Genomic DNA, 17,762 nt, shown 5'->3' with positions numbered 1-17,762 from the left:
ACAGTAACATGCTATACAGGTATGTAGCTAGCAGTCAATACTCTTTTTAAAAGACAGTAAATCCTTAAGATAAATGTCACCAACTTTACATTTTAGATCAGGAATATATAACTACATAATAGTCTAGACCAGGGAAGTCAACCTTTTTATACCTACCGCCCACTTTTGTATCTGTTAGTAGTAAAATTTTCTAACCGCCTACCAGTTCCACAGTAATGGTGATTTATAAAGTAGGGAAGTAACTTTACTTTATAAAATTTATAAAGCAGAGTTACAGCAAGTTAAAGCATATAATAATAATTACTTACCAAGTACTTTGTCAGATTTTCGCTGTTTGGCAGAATAAATCTTTATAAAACAACTTACTATAGTTAAATCTATCTTTTTATTTATACTTTGGTTGCTCTGCTACCGCCCACCATGAAAGCTGGCACGCCTACTAGTGGGCAGTAGGGACCAGGTTGACTACCACTGGTCTAGACTTTATGTTTTATTAGTTGTCCGATCTTTGGCAACTTAAAAAAATTTCTTTTTCAACTATCTTCTGAACCAAGGTTAACTGCATTGTCACTATTTTTCTAGGTCACTGTCAGTACTAACCAATCTTCTCTATATAACTGCATTTATTTATTTTTTATTTTTCTGAAGTGAGAAGCAGGGAGGCAGGAAGACAGACTCCCACATGAGCCTGACTGGGATCCACCCAGCATGCCCACCTGGGGATGATGCTCTGCCCCTCTGGGGCATTGCTCAATTGCAACCAGAGCCATTCTAGCACCAGAGGTGGAGGCTATAGAGCCATCCTCAGCACCTGGGCCAACTTTGCTGCAATAGAGCCTTGGCTGCAGGAGGGGAAGAGAGAGACAGAGAGGAAGGAGAGGGGGAGGGGTGGAGAAGCAAACGGGCGCTTCTCCTGTGTGCCCTGGCCAGAAATCGAACCCAGGACTTCCACACACAGAGCCGATGCTCTACCACTGAGCCAAATGGCCAGAGCCTATACCTGCATTTAAAAATACTAAGTGGATCGGCCCTGGCTGGTTGGCTCAGTGGTAGAGTGTCAGTCTGGCATGCAGAAGTCCCGGGTTCAATTCCCGGCCAGAGCACACAGGAGAAGCGCCCATTTGCTTCTCCACCCCTCCCCCTCTGTCTTTCTCTTCCCCTCCTGCAGCCAAGGTTCCATTGGAGCAAAGTTGGCCCGGGAGCTGAGGATGGCTCCATGGCCTCTGCCTCAGGTGCTAGAATGGCTCTGGTCACAACAGAGCAATGCCCCAGATGGGCAGAGGATCGCCCCCTGGTGGGTATGCCAGGTAGATCCTGGTCGGGCACATGCAGGAGTCTGTCTGACTGCCTCCCCGTTTCCAGCTTCAGAAAAATACAAAAAATTAAATACTGATCTCACCCCCCCAAAAAAAAGATACTAAGTGGAGGATGCCTGGATCATTGACCTGGAATGCCGAGGTCACTAGTTCGAAACCCTGGGCTTGCCCAGTCAAGGCACATACAGGAAGCAATTACTACTAGTTGATGCTTCCCACTTCTCCACACTCTTTTTCTTAAAACAAACAAACAAACGAAAAACAAAAAAACCTAACTGGAGGGACAAAGAATTTACTATAAAACCAGGAACAACTGTACATAGACTCTTACATTGGGAGTATATGGAACAAACATACACACAGAGACACACACACATTTAGCAGGGAGCAAGAGATCTTAGTCTAAAACGTTGCTAAAAATGTATTATGGTTTAAGAGATTTGGGGTTTATCCTGCCAAACTGTATATTAAGTTGAAGTCAAATATGGCTTTACTTTTGTTGGCTCCCTGGAAAGTTCACAAATACTCAGTCTACATGAAAACTTATGACTATTTGAGAATACTATGACAGTGATCTAAGCTGAGAAAAATCTTTTCACAAAGCAACTTTCTCTGTAATATACATTCCAAAATGAGAATTAACCACTGTTATTACAATAAATCACTATGGCAGCATTCAAAATAAAATGGCTACACAAACATAAAGGTATTATGACAGTATGAAAAAACCCTATGTAGTAGTCTGGCCACCTGAGGTTTCTAAGCAACCAAGAAAAAAGAGATAACCCAAAACATATGTATATCCTGGCTGCTTTTGGATACCTTATATATCTAATGGCTTTCAGAGTATGGAAAACGATGCAACACTCAGAAAAGGAAGAAATGAAGACAGCTGCAAAGGGCAGCAGCAGATTGCTTTTTGCCAAATTGGCAAGTGAACACTGAAAATAGCCAGCATGAGGCCCACAGTAGAAGAGTCCAAACTGGGATGCAACTTCTGTGTGAAGTATCCCTCTTCTTATTAACACATAATCATTTTCAGTGATCACAGAACACAGAACTCTCCACACAAGTACATTTTTCAGATAGTTAAAATTTTTCCTAGGCAATAGTCAGCTTTCATACATTTGACTTTCTAACTACTCAAAATATGTTATGTGTTAAACTTTACTCCCCCTTCACAACTATCTTTCAGAATTTGAATTCAGGAGTTCATAGTGCTGAAAAATGAACATTTCAGACTGTGATGCTATGCTGTCAGCAAATAGCTTAATTCCATCAACTGTGGCATTTCTGACTCTTCAGCAGTGTTTGCTTTCAAAATTTTTGAATAATGTATTGTCTTCATTTTATAAACAGAAGTGAAAATGGAAAAATGGTAGTCTTTTATCTTGGTCCTAGGAAGCCAACGTCTCAAAGTTGATGCCATTGAGAAAAAGACACAATTACTTATGCCTCAAAAAGTAAACCTTCAGCCTCAAGCTGAGGGTCCTTGAACTTAAATCAACTGTAGATTCTATTGAAAAAAAAAAAGATAAAAAATACATACTATTTATGGAAGTTTAGAAATTTGTAATCAAATATTGTTTGTAAAGATAATAATTAATGTTTACTGTTTGCAAGCAGTATTAAACACTTGAAGTTTTAAAAAAATGAATTATGATTGGAAATTTGTGTTTAAACTTCAGGGAATATAAGTGCTCCTTAATGTATGTCTAATAATTATGTATATTCAAATTTAATACAAGTTTACAAAATAGTATTAAACGAGAACATTTTCCTTCCTTACACTAACTACAAAGAATACAATATTGCTGTAATAAAAAAATTCTTTTTTTTTCCCTTCTTTTCCGAGTGAGGGGAGGGGAAACAGAGAGACTCCTGCTTGTACCCTGACTGGGGTCCACCCGGCAACCCCCATCTAAGGCCACGTTTGCCCATCTGGGGCCTCTTGCAACAAGCTATTTTTAGCGCCTGAGGTGGAGGCTCCATGAAGCCATCCTCAGCACCAGGGACCAATGCATTGAACCAATGGAGCCATGGCTGTGGGAGGAGAAGAGAGGGAGTGAAAGGGAAAGACATGAAAGGGGTAATGGTGCAGAAGTAGACGGTCACTTCTCCTGTGTGCCCTGACCGAATATTGAACCCAGGAGGACATCCACATGCCAGGCTGATGCTCCTACCACTGAACCAACCAGCCAGGGCCAAAAGAAGTTGTTTTACATTATCCTTATTTGAAAAGACCCCACTCTTCCATATTGTTTTCAAGTCAGTGAGTCTACCTGGCTTTACTATAGCCTCCATTTTGAGGACTAATTTTAAGTTATTGGTATAGGGGGAAAAATCTAGAAGTAGTGAGTCAAAGTATAGCACTATTTAGCTTCTAGCTCTCACCATTTCTTACCCATTGTCCTGCTGAACCTAAGAGAATTTATCAATTTGAACTATGTCCAGTATTACAATTTCAGCCCCATTTCTCTTAGCATGTGCCACCCTATTCTGCAGAAAAGAGTAATTAACATTGCAGGTTTTAGATGGCTATCCTTAGAAATGCCAGCTTACAATATACTGTCACTTGATTTGTGTCTGGAAACCTGGATTTAAGTAAGGTGTTCACCATCCCATAACTGATGGATGTTGCTCACTATACCTAATTAGTTTGTATAAACAATGTGGCATATGCTAAAGATTTGTTTTTCTTCTGAGAGCCTGGAAATCTGGTACATACTAGACAAAATGTGCCTATGTGACCAGCCTTCAATAAAACCTCAGGTACTGAGTCTGTAGTGAGCTTCTTTTGTAGAAAACATTTCACGTGCATTGCTGTAATTTGACAGTGGAGGAATCAGACACATTCTGTTTGACTCTATGGGGAGAGGACTCTTAGAAACCATGTCTAGCTTCCTCTGGACTATGCCTCCTATGCCTTTTCAGTTTGCTAATTCTGTGTAATAAATTTAGGCTGAGTACAACAACATGCTACATCTTGTGAGTCTTCCAAGAGATCACTGAACCTAGAGGTGATTTTGAGGACCACGCCCACAAATACATTGTCAGAAGTGGGATTTGCTAGACTACCCTGGACTCACTAAAATATGGTGAAAGCATTGTTTGAGAAATGAAACAATGAAAAAGTGAAGAATTATGAGTCTTTGATGCCTCAGTAATTATGCAATTATCCACAACATGAAACAGCAGATGAGCTTCTTTCTGTTATGAGATAGGGTTGCCTATGGAATGTGAAAATGATGGAACATCTCCCAGGGGAGTTGGTTTGCTGATCCTCTGGTGACTTTTGCCTGTGCTGGCCAAAATGGGGGAGAGGGAGAATTATATCCCAGGTGATATCTTTGGTATCTGTTCTTTTCTGAAGGTTGGAGGATAAAGGGCCCAAACATTCCCAAAGGTGAGCTTTGGGGGGGCCAAAAATGTTGAATGTTTGCGTTGTTTTCTCCTACAAGTGAGAGAGAAAAGAGGTTAAATCAGTTGCGAGGGCTGGAGCAAAGCTTTAGCTAAACCCAGAGGAGAAAAAAAGGTGGAGGGGGATAACCTTCAACAGTTTCTTTAATCTAGCTGTTGCTGCAGCAACCCCACCCCTCTGCATTACAGCCAGGACATATCCCCAGACACACACACACACACACACACACACACACACACGGCTATAATACTAACCATATAAATGCTAAATTTACTTCTAAGAATATTTAAATAAATTTACAAAGAAAAACAGACAAATTTTACCAAATGATTTTTGTAATTTTGTGGCTACTGCATCTGGATGTATGAGAAAACTAATGTAAAATATTATGTGCTTTTAATTTTATAAATGCTAGATCAGGAAAAGCTGCAAAGAAAAAAAAAAAGCAGTGGGACAAAACTTCCTTGCCTTTTGCTGCTGGTGAGCAGATGGAATTCAAACCCTGCATATCAGAAACAATGTAAGTCTTCATAATGGATGACTTTTGCCTATTGTAGCCTCAGCAAAAAAAAAAGACAACATAAAAGAGAGGCAATCTCTAGATGTAATATACTTTTAGTGTTTTAAAAAGCAGCTTTTAGTTAGTTGTTAATAAGCTCTTATGAAATCAAGTTCTGATCCTTCGAGGCAGAGGATTCTTCAGCCAGGTAAGTGTGTCTGTGTGTGTGTGTGTTTTGTATTTTTCTGAAGCTGGAAACGGGGAGAGACAATCAGACAGACTCCCGCATGCGCCCACCAGGGGCGAAGCTCTGCCCACCAGGGGGCGATGCTCTGCCCCTCCAGGGCATTGCTCTGCCGGGACCAGAGCCACTCTAGCACCTGGGGCAGAGGCCAAGGAGCCCGGGCCATCTTTGCTCCAATGGAGCCTTGGCTGCGGGAGGGGAAGAGAGAGACAGAGAGGGAGGGGGGGGGGGTTGGAGAAGCAAATGGGCGCTTCTCCTGTGTGCCCTGGCCGGGAATCGAACCCGGGTCCCCCGCACGCCAGGCCGACGCTCTACCGCTGAGCCAACCGGCCAGGGCCGGTAAGTATATTTTTGAGTGGGTCAATTTGGACTCTTAAGATTGACAAGATAAAAGGGCTAAGAAAGCCATGCTTGTTACCTGGATTTGGAACACAGCTGTCTGGCCTTGTAGAGTCTGGGTCTGCAGAAGCCTAACTGCTAGGTCTGTTGGAATTCTAATTCAGTTTCGAATTGTCTTGGCCTCACTCTAATGCTAAAAGATGAAGCTGTGTGGTATGGGCTGTTTCAGCCTCAGCACAAGCTCCACTGAACTGAGAGCAGAGGCTCAATGAACACAACTTAGACTCTGGCAGTGCTGCACATTTAGAACACTCCTCGGTGGGGCCCTAAACTATGAAAACATCACTGGATGCTGGCTGGATTGTCTGGGTCACATCCACATGCCCACAAGAAATGACTTACTACTCTCTGATGGGACCATCTAAAATTTGGCTACTGACTAGCTCCATATTTCTGATGTCGAGGCTAACTGCATTTTGTGATTCCTGCCAAAAGCTGCAAGTCAGAGGAGAGCACATCACAAGGAGTATGGCCCCTCTACCCACTCTACTCCTAACAGATGGCATTCTGGATCCCTCTGGGGGATGGCTCACTGCTGCTGACTTATGTTGGGTTTCCAGATCAATTTCAACTTATCAGTCTGATTTGTGCTGTTCGTATTGATGACTTGGGCTACATAAAAAAGAAACTTAAATATAAAAACTTAAGGAGGAAGCCACCTGGCTAAGATAGATCTTTATGGTTAATGAAATTTAAAGGTTTAGCCTCTAAAAGGCACAGGTACCAAGATGCCTCAGCCAAGTGCCAAGGGGTAGAAAAAAGTATGTAGAAAAAAGTTAACATAGCAGGCTTGACACAGTTATATTTGGCAAGGCCTGTTCCTAATGACTGGCCAGCTGGTATCTTCATTTAAAGAGGATTTAAAGAGGGTCCCCACTATTACTTAACTCAAGAGATTTTCAACCTTTTTCATCTCATGGCATATATAAACTAATTACTAAAATATTGAAGCACGACAAAAAATAGCTATAATTTTGATTCATTCACAGTAGATGGCTATTGTTATATTGGCAGTCGTCATTTTTTTATTTGATAATCTAAGGGTAAAGAGGTCAATGCCCCTGACTAAAGTCAGCTACTGCATGTTTTAAAAATTATTGCAGCATATTGCACGCCTGGTGAAAATTGCTGCTCTAACTCATAGGAATGATTCAGGGTGCCTAAGTTGTTTGTTCAAACAGTGTTGTATATGCTAACCACTAGCTTTTCTTCTGAGAGTACATAACCAGACTTCAATAAAACCTTAGCACTGAGTCCTTCTAGTGGGCTTACTTACTAGACAACATTTCACAAGTGCTGTCATAATTTGAAGCTGGAGGAGTTAGGCACAGCCTGTTTGACTCCACGAGGAGAGGATTCTTGGAAGCTTTCTCCTAATTTCCTTTGGGCTTTGTTTTCCCCATGCACTTTTTTTCTTTGCTTATTTTGCTTCATATCCCTTTGCTGTAAGAACATTTTTTTTTATTCAGCAAGAAGAGGGGAGGCAGAGAGAAATTTCCACATGCACCTGGACCAGGATCCACCCAGCAAGCCCACTAAAGCCTGACCAGGCGGTGGCACAGTGGACAGAACATCAGACTGGGATGCGGAGGACTCAGGTTCGAGACCCCGAGGTCGCTAGCTTGAGTGTGAGCTCATCTGGTTTGAGCAAGGCTCACCAGCTTGAGCCCAAGGACGCTGGCTTGAGCAAGAGGTTGCTCGGTCTGCTGTAGCCCCCCAGTCAAGGCACATATGAGAAATCAATCAACGAACAACTAAGGAACCACAACGAAGGACTGATGTTTCTCATCTCTCTCCCTTCCTGTCTGTCTGTTCCTATCTGTCCCTCTCTCTGACTCTCTCTGTCTCTCCCACAAGAAAAAAGAAAAAAAAAACCTCACTGGAGGGCGATGCTCTGCCCATGTAGGGCGGTGCTCCATTGCTCAGCAACTGAGCTCTTCTTAGTGCCTAAGGTGGAAGCCATGGAGACATCCTTAGCACCTAGGGCCAATTTGCTCCAATCAAGCCCTGGCTGCAGGAGGGGAAGAGAGAGAGAGAGAGAGAAGCAAGAGCGGTGAGACAGTAGAGAAGCAGAAGGGTGGGGTGCTTCTCATGTGCCCTGACTGGGAATCGAACCTGGGATATTCATAGGCCGGACCGATGCTCTACCACTGAGCAAACCAGCCAGGGCCTGCTGTAATAATTCTTAGCTATGAGTACAACTTAGTCCTGTGGGTCCTTCTAGCAAACTACCAAATCTGTAGGCTATACTGGGGATTGCTGACATACTTATCTTATATTAGAAAACCGCTTTGAAACTTTCAATATTTGAAAACCAGTTAATGTAATCCATTGTATCAGGATACTAAAAAATAAATTTAAAAAAATCACATGATCATATCAATAGATGTAGAAAAAATATTTGACAAAATCTAACACCCATTCATGATAACAACTCTCAATAAATTAGAAATACAGGGGAACTATCTCAACTTGAAAATAGCATATACAAAATATCCTACAGCTGCTCCTGGCCAGTTGGCTCAGTGGTAGAGCGTGGGCCCAGCATGTGGAAATCCTGGGTTCAATCCCCAATCAGGGCACACAGGAGAAGCGCCCATCTGCTTCTCCACGCTTCCCCCTCTCCTTCCTCTCTGTCTCTCTCTCTTTCCTTCCTGCAGCCAAGGCTCCATTGGAGCAAAGTTGGCTCGGGCGCTGAGGATGGCTCCATGGCCTCCACCTCAGGAACTAGAATAGAATGGCTCTGATTGAAACAAGAGCCAATGCCCCAGATGAGTAGAGCATTGCCCCCTGGTGGACATGCCGGGTGGATCCCAGTCAGGCGCATGTGGGAGTCTGTCTGACTGCCTCCCCGCCTCTAACTTCAGGAAAAAAATCCTACAGCTAACATCATAATAAGAAGATATTTAAAGCTTTCCTACTAAGAACAGGTACAATGCAAAGGTATGGTACAAGGATGACCCTCTCACTACTCCCTTTCTGTTTTTTTTTTTTTTTTTTTTTTTTTCATTTTTCTGAAGCTGGAAACAGGGAGAGACAGTCAGACAGACTCCCGCATGCGCCCGACCGGGATCCACCCGGCACGCCCACCAGGGGCAGTGCTCTGCCCCCCAGGGGGCGATGCTCTGCCCATCCTGGGCGTCGCCATATTGCGACCAGAGCCACTCTAGCGCCTGAGGCAGAGGCCACAGAGCCATGCCCAGCGCCCGGGCCATCTCTGCTCCAATGGAGCCTTGGCTGCGGGAGGGGAAGAGAGAGACAGAGAGGAAAGCGCGGCGGAGGGGTGGAGAAGCAAACGGGCGCTTCTCCTGTGTGCCCTGGCCGGGAATCGAACCCGGGTCCTCCGCACGCTAGGTCGACGCTCTACCGCTGAGCCAACCGGCCAGGGCCTCCTTTCAATATCATACTGGAGGTTCTAGCTAATGCAGCAAGACAAGAAAAGGAAATAAATGGTATACAGAATGGGAAGGAAGAAATAAAACTGCCTTTGTTCATATATAACATGACCATCTGTACAGAAAATCCAAAAAAATGAACCAAAAAACTGGAACTAACAAATAATCATAACAAACTTGCAGGATATAAAGTTAATACACAAATGGCAATTGCTTTTCTATAATATATACCAGCAATAAACAAGTAAATTCATATTAAAAACACAATACCATTTACATAACCATTCAAAACAATAAAATACTTAGGTATAAATCTAACAAAATACATACAAATTTATATGAGAAAAACTACAAAGCTCTGATGACTGAAAAAATGGTGAAATTTTCCACATTCATGGAAAGGAAGCCTCAATATTGTCACAATGTCAATTCTTTGCAACTTGATTGATAGAAGAAATGTCATCTCAAACTAAACCCCAGAATTTTATTTTGTGGATATTGATGAACTGATTCTAAAGTTTATATGAAGAGGTTAAAGAACCAGAATAGCCAACACAATACTGAAGAAGAATAAAAATGTTAAGAGGACTAATGCTACCTGACTTTGGACATACTGTAAAGCTACAGTAATACATTAAGAGAACAAAATAGAGAGCCCAGAAATAGACAAACTTAAATACAGTCAGCTGAACTTTGACAAAGGAGCAAAGGCAATATAATGCAGCAAAGACAGTCTCTTCAAGAAATGGTACTAGAACAACTGGTCATCCACATGCAAGAAATGAATCTAAACAAGGACCTTACACACTTCAAAAAAATTAACTTAAAATGGGTCAGATCACAAGGATTCAAGATGGTGGGAGACTAGGTGAGAATTACACTCACCTCCTCCCAGGAGCAAAGTGGAATTACAACTATTAGAACAATTAACCCAAATAACCCACTGAAAACTAGCTGTAGGATAACCCAGGATTTACAGAAGAAACCATATCGAAACTGGTAGAAAAGCGGACACTAAAAAGCCTGGCCTAGCACCCACGTGCAGCAGTTGAGGATCTGGAGAGGTATCTCAATTGCAAAGGTCCCCCTTGAAGAGGTCTTGACCACAAGCTGGACTCCGCAGCCCACAGCACCAGTACTGGGAAGAAAAGCCCATATAACATCTGGCTGTGAAAGTCAGTGGGGATTCTGTCTGCCCAAGAGAGATGGGAGGCAGCTGGAAAGTCAGGCACCCTCTTAAAGGACCGGCGGACAATAAACCTCACTCACATGCATTATCCTAATTTCAAAACTGAATAAAGACACTACAAAGAAAAAAAAATAGCCCAATACTCTATATAAACATAGATGCAAAAATCCTCAACAAAATATCAGCAAACTAAATTGAGCAACACATTAAAAAGATCACATACTATGATCACGCAAGGTTTATTCCTAGGATGCCAGGATGGTACAATTCTTGCAAATCAATAAATACGATACAGTGCATGATCAAAATAAAGGATAGAAATCATATAATCATATCAACATATGCAGAAAAAGCATTTAACAAAAGTTAGCATCCATTTATGATAAAAAAAAAGTCTCAGCAAAGTAGGAATAGAGGGAACATACTTTAATATAATAAAGACCACATGTCACAAATCCAGAGATAACATCATATTCAATGGGGTAAAACTGAAAGCCTTTCCCTTAAGATTACGAACAAGACAGAGATGTCCACTTTTATTAAACATAGTAGTGGAAGTCCTAGCCACAGTAATTGGACAAAGAAGAAAAAAATAAAAGGCATTCAAACTGGAAAGGGAAAAGTAAAATGCCATTCTTTTGCAGATGATATGATATATACAGAACCCTAAAGATAATATAAAAAAAAACTATTAGAACTGATAAATGAATTCAGTAAAGCAGCAGCATACAAAATATTCAGAAATCTGTTGCACTTTTATATACCAATAATGAACTAACAGAAAGAGAAACTAAGAAAATGATACTATTTACAATTGTCTCAAAAAAAAAAAAAAAAAAGAAACCCTAAAATAGTAAAGAATAAATTTAACTAAAGAGGTAAAAGATCTGTACTTAGGGCTGACCAGCGGTGGCGCAGTGGATAAGGCATCGAACTCGGACTCAAAGGATACAGGTTCGAAGTCCTGAGGTCACCAGATTGAGTATGGGATCATGGACATGACTCCATGGTCACAGGCTTGAGCCCAAAGATATCTGGCTTGAAGCTCAAGGTCGCTGGCTTGAGAAAGGGGTCACTCGCTCTGCTGTAGTCCCCCCCATCAAGGCACATATGAGAAAGCAATCAACAAACAAGCAATCAACGAACTAAGATGCTGCAAGAAAGAATTGATGCTTCTCATCTCTCTTCCTTCCAGTCTGTCTGTCCCTATCTGTCTCTCTCTCTGACTTTGTCAAAAAAAAAACAACAAAAAAGACTTGTACTCAGAAAATTACAAAGAAATTGAAAAAAGAAAGTGAAGAGCACACAAATAAACGAAAGCACTTACCATGCTCATAGATAGTAAGAATTAACATTGTTAAAATGTCCACACTACCCAAAACAATCTATCAAAATACCAAGTGGCCATCAATAAATGAACGGACAAGAAAGTTGTGGCATATATGTATAATAGAATATTACCTGGCCATAAAAAAGAATGAAATCCTTCCATTTGCTACAGCATAAATGAACCTAGAAAGAACTATGGTATGTAAAATAAGCCAGTCAGAGAAAGACAAATACCATATGTGAAATCTAAAAAACAAGTAAACAGAATAGAAACAGGCTCATAAATACAGAGAACAGATTGACAGGAGGAGAGAGGTATGAGGAGGGCTGGGTGAAAAAGGTAAAAAGATTAAGAAGTACAAATTGGTAGTGACAAAATAGTCACAGGACATAATGATCAGCAGAGAAAATACTGTATACTCAATAATGCTGTAATAACCACTTAGTGTGCCAGGTGGATATATAAAATATCGGAGGATCGTTTTGTAAAGTGTATTATTGTAACTACTAAGCTGTACACCTGAAACTAGTAAAAAATTACATTGAATGCAAAGTATAATTGAAAAATTAAAAAAAAAATTGTCAGTGAAAAGAACTTAAAATGGACCAGACACCTCAAACTCAAAACTAGAAGATAACAAAAGAGAAAACCTAGATGATCATTAAAAAACAAACAAAAAACTTTCATTTACTGATTTTAGAGAGAGGGAGGAAAGAGAAGGAGAAAAAAAAAATCAATTTGTCGGCCCACACACTTATGCATTAATTGGTTGATTCCCGTGTGTGCCCTGACTGGTGTGTTACAATGACACTCCACTAACTGAGCTACCCAGCCAGGGCCAAACCTAGATGATCTTGAATGTGACAATTACTTTTTAGATATAAGACAAAAGGTACAGGTCATGATAGAAATAAGCTAGACTTCATTAAAATTAAAAACTGTGGCTCTCGCCTGACCTGTTGTGGTACAGTGGATAAAGCATCAACCTGGAATTTTGAGATCGCTGGTTTGAAACCCTGGGCTTGCCTGGTCAAGGCACATATGGGAGTTGATGCTTCCTGCTCCTGCCCCCTTCTCTCTAAAAATGAATAGTAATTAAAAAAACTAAATAAAACAAAAAACTTCTCTTTAAAAACTAGTATCAAGAAAATTAGAATACAAGTCACAGACTGGAACAAAATATTTGCAAGATACATCTGAAAGAGGACCGTTACCCAAAATATACAAAGAACTGGTAAAAGCTTTACTGTAAGAAAGCAAGCTCACTTTAAAAATGGACTAAAGACTTTAACAGCCACCTCACCAAAAAAGATATACCAATGCCAAATAAGTACATTAAAATATATTATTATCATGTCATGAAAAAAAGGCAAATTAAAACAAGATACCACTACATGCCTATTAGATGGGCCAAAATTTGGAATACGAACACCACCAAATACTGGCAAGGATTTAAAATAACAGAACTCTGATTCACTGTATGGTCACTGTGGAAGACAGTTTAGTTTCTTACTGCTGGGGACCAAAATATAAACAGAGTGTTTTTATAATCTGGATATCTTGGGAACAGAAGTGCTGGGCCAAACTTCCCACCACACCTGCCCAGTTAACAAAGAGCTATACCTGATTCTCTCTTGTCCTACCCATGTTCTCCGGAAGAGACTGGAAGCTAGTTTCTTATTGGTGTAAAATTAGATTTGAATGGTATGGTGGGGGTTGTCTTTGAGTTGTCTTGAAAACAACTGAATTGCTAATGGACCATGTTTTTTCCCTGAATAAAAACGAGTGCGCTTCTGGGAGCCGCCATTGCATCAGCTTAGGAACGGTAGAGACTGTTAGCTCTGCCGTCCTCCCAAACCTATCTATATGCATATATCTTTAAGTCTCTGTCTATCATTTATTTAATTCCATACGTTTTCCCATTCGAAGACCCCGTATAAACTCATCGTGGCTGGACCGCGACAACTGGTGCCCAACGTGGGGCCATTGAATAAGGGAAAGAGGAGAGGTAATGGAATTCCCCAGAAGTGTGCACATGAAGTAAGTATAAAGCTTTTAGAGAGTGATGCTTTTAAGGACAGTGTGGGGGAGAATATAATAATAAAGTAATTTGGGAGTAAATAACCATGGGACAACTAGGATCAAAAGTGAGGGACCTTTTTCTTTTTGTACAAATATTTTTATTTGAGAATAAGTTGCTTAATCAGAATGAGGTAGAAACAGAGAAATGTAAATATGAGAAAAACTTGGAGTCTGAGAATAACTCAGGAGGTAAGAACATCACAGCTGTGGCCATTTTAAACTTTGCGTCTCTATCGCCCTCTGCTCCCAAGGTCTTTGGAAATCCCCACTCCAACAAGCTTTGGATCAAGCTCGAGATGCAGGGGAAGAAATGGAGGAATTCAGCAATATCAGGCAAGGTCCTGATGAACAATATCAAGAATTTGTTTCATGGCTGATTAAGGAAGTTAAAAGAATAGTAGTAAAAAAAGTTTACATCAGAACATGTACTGATATCAGGACTTCATACACGGAAGGTCTTGCTTTTGCCACAGGCTCTAGGGCAAGAATTCCAGGGTATTTTGATAAAAGGCAAAACAAACGAAAGAAGGAAAGTCAGGGAAATATTTATGCCAGTGGATCTTGTTTCTAATGAGGGGAGTCAGGGCATTTTGCTAGAAACTGCCTTGCTCCCCCCCCCCCCATATCACCCTTGGCCTCTTTTTGGAGCCCGAATGGCTCCTAAGGATCCAAACCTTTGCCCACATTGTGGGAAAGGGAAACACTTTCCCACAATGGAAAGGCGAACGAGTATAAGTCTAAATATAATGCCGAGGGGCAAAGAATTCAGAGAAGCCGTGGAGACTACTTCTTCCTTGCGCCCGAGCAACTGCCAGTGCGGCCAGCCACGGTCCCCTCTTGGAAGCGCAGGAAGCCACTTGTGCAGGCGGCAAAGGAGGCGTGCCCCAAGAGCACACACATGCGGAGGAGGGGACGTGTCCCATGGGCGTGTGGGTTGGGTGCACAACACAGCCTCCTGTGCTGGAATGTGTGGCTCCTGTGAGCTCGCAGCACAGCAGCAAAGGAAGTGCCGCTTAGGCCTCAGGTCCCAAATCCCAGTGGCCATGGAAATGGTGGCAATGGCGGCTCTACGACAGGCTGACCTTTGTGCAAGTGGGGTACGGCTGTGCCCGGGAGGCCCAAGAGGAGCGGGAAAATATTCCCCTCCTGGATAAGCTATACCTGCCTTTCGGTGGGAGCTGAAATGGAGGGATTTTGGCTGCCAGTTGTATCAGCTATTAGAATTTAAGAATGATTAAAAGACTCAAATGCGCCTGACCTGTGGTGGCGCAGTGGATAAAGTATCGACCTGGAATGCTGAGGTCGTCGGTTCAAAACCCTGGGCTTGCCTGGTCAAGGCACATATGGGAGTTGATGCTTCCTGCTCCTCCCCCTGTTCTCTCTCTATCTCTCCCTCTCTCTCTCTCCCCCCTCTCTCTAATAAAAATGAATAAATAAAAAAAAAATCTAAAAAAGTAAATAAGTAAAAAAAAAAAAAAAAAAATTAAAAAAAAAAAAAAAAAAGCCTGACCTGTGGTGGCGCAGTGGATAAAGTGTTGACCTGGAAACACTGAGGTCACCGGTTCAGAGCCCTGGGCTTGCCTGGTCAAGGCACATATGGGAGTTGATGCTTCCTGCTCCTCCTTTCTGTCTGTCTGTCTGTCTGTCTCCTCTCTAAAATGAATAAATAAAAAAAAATATTTAAAAGACTCAAATGCTTTTTAAAGTTGTACTATTACCCAATTTTCTTTAGTAAATGAAAAGACTTAAGAGTTTGGGAAAATTACAGCTTTTCCCCATTACTCTCTTTCTCTAAACTCATTTTATTTCTTTCCTGTTCTATGCCTGAAAAGCAGGCAAAAGAAACGCCTGTTCGTATATGGCTAAACAGAATCTAATATGTGGCTGCCTCAAAACTTTTCAAAGAGAGTTCTGTTTAGTTTTTATTCATTACTATGTTCCTATCAAAATAGCCCTGAGTAACATCAAGCAGGCCACGTTGTAATCTCTAAAATCCCGGGTTTCACTCTTGATTTATGTAATTATATGTGAAGTCTTTGTTTAATATTGTCTAAATGTGTCTATTTTTAAGGCCTGAATTAAGTTCTTGCATGCAAAAATTGGATATGCTGGCTTTAATACTGAAAAACTAAAATATCCCTACAAATTTTTAAATTTAAATAGAATAAGTAAAGCACGCTCATTTAAATTTAAATAGAATGGAATATGGACCCTAAAGACTTGCTAATTTTGGCTAAACTGCTTCAAACTTCAGGCTGCTTGCGATAGCTGCAAAGCTTGAGGCAGAGTAGATTTACCTAACAAAGGTGTAATTTTTTTTTTAATTTTATTTATTTATATATTTTTTTTTACAGAGACAGAGAGTGAGTCAGAGAGAGGGATAGACAGGGACAGACAGACAGGAACAGAGAGGGATGAGAAGCATCAATCATTAGTTTTTCATCGTGCGTTGCAACACCTTAGTTGTTCATTGATTGCTTTCTCATATGTGCCTTGACCGTGGGCCTTCAGCAGACCGAGCAATTCCTTGTTGGAGCCAGCGACCTTGGGTCCAAGCTGGTGAGCTTTTGCTCAAACCAAATGAGCCCGCACTGAAGCTGGCAACCTCGTGGTCTCGATCCTGGGTCCTTCCGCATCCCAGTCCGATGCTCTATCCACTGCGCCACCACCAGGTCAGGCTAGATTTTTTTAATACAGGAAAATAATGAAAGCCACACTGGATTTTTCCAGCTTTAAGGTGCTCTTTAATTTGCCTGTTAATTAATGGGGTAGAAATGTTTTTATAAGTATGGAAATGTTACTTGAAAATGCGTTTACTATATTTTGTTAAAAGTTAACATAAAGACAAGTATTTCTTACAATATTTGAAGTCAAGGTATTATAAAGTGTGCTCAACAAATGCTTAAAGGTCAATTGTAAATAACATATAAAAAGGGGGGAGTCATATCCTGGAACTCCTGCAAATCTTTTTTATCATGCTTTTTACTTTAAAAAATTTCTTTTGAATACTGATGTACAGGGTTATTCAGCAGCTGAGAGACTCTGAAATCCTACAGGAGATGCCAAACCTGTTTCTCCTGCAAACTTCTATCCTCTTTTCTTTAATCCAGCTAATCACGTTGTTTTTCTCTTTTTCCAAATAGTTCCAAATATACAAAAAGTTTATATAGGTGGATGAGGAACCTCAAACCCCTCATCTGAGCATGGCTTTTAATGTCTATAACAGGTATGGCCAACATACAGCCCATGGGCTGAATCTGGCCTGCGTAATGAGTTTATGCGGCCTGTGATTAAGTTTTTAATATTATCTGCTACTTTAAAATCTCAGCTACTCAGAAGCGGAAGTGTCTTTGTTTATTGGAAATCGAGATATTTAAGAAGATAGTGATATGCGGAAAATTCTGCATATGACTAATCTAGGGTTAACTTCCAATAATTGATCGAATGGATTCTTGATACTTTATTTTTTTTAAAAATTCTACTATAAAGATTTACAACTTTTGTACTCATCTGTACTTGATATGAACTGTTTGGCGTTTAGCGGTGATGTGAAACCCACATTCTTTTAGGCGGAGTTTGCCAGTGCGCACCCAAGGTCAAACAATTCGTTATTTTTGTGATCAAGTGTGCTGAATCGAGTGGCATTGTAGCATAGACAATAGCTGCAGTTGATAACTGAAAACGTGTCCAGGCTGTTTGTAAAATAAAAAAATTGTTTTATTTGCAATATAACCCCTTCAAGCTCATTCTATTAATTAAATGTTTCAATTGATTGCAATACAGTTTGAATATTTATACTGTATGGAATTATTTTATTAAAATATATTTTTATTAAAATATTGTATATTAAAATATTCTTCACACATTTATTCATAAACAAATTACAT

At 40.7% G+C, this 17,762-nt stretch overlaps 1 protein-coding gene across 5 annotated transcripts in view; it reads right to left on the bottom strand.

Annotated features, from left to right (window-relative positions):
• Positions 1 to 17,762, bottom strand: part of ANKIB1 (ankyrin repeat and IBR domain containing 1) — a 183,382-nt gene that overhangs the window by 132,875 nt on the left and 32,745 nt on the right. The window contains exon 1 of one of the 5 annotated variants that reach the window (XM_066239795.1): positions 15,386 to 15,517. The exons of the other annotated variants lie outside the window; for them this stretch is intronic. The gene's annotated coding sequence lies outside the window, so the exon portion shown is untranslated. Of the gene's footprint in view, positions 1 to 15,385; positions 15,518 to 17,762 lie in introns of those variants that run through there. 5 annotated transcript variants of the gene reach the window in all.

This window comes from Saccopteryx bilineata, chromosome 7 (genome assembly GCF_036850765.1).
Source record: "Saccopteryx bilineata isolate mSacBil1 chromosome 7, mSacBil1_pri_phased_curated, whole genome shotgun sequence".
Classification (NCBI taxonomy): Eukaryota; Metazoa; Chordata; class Mammalia; order Chiroptera; family Emballonuridae; genus Saccopteryx; species Saccopteryx bilineata.
Note: the sequence above shows the minus strand (reverse complement) of the source record. Positions and strands in the feature narration are given on the sequence as shown.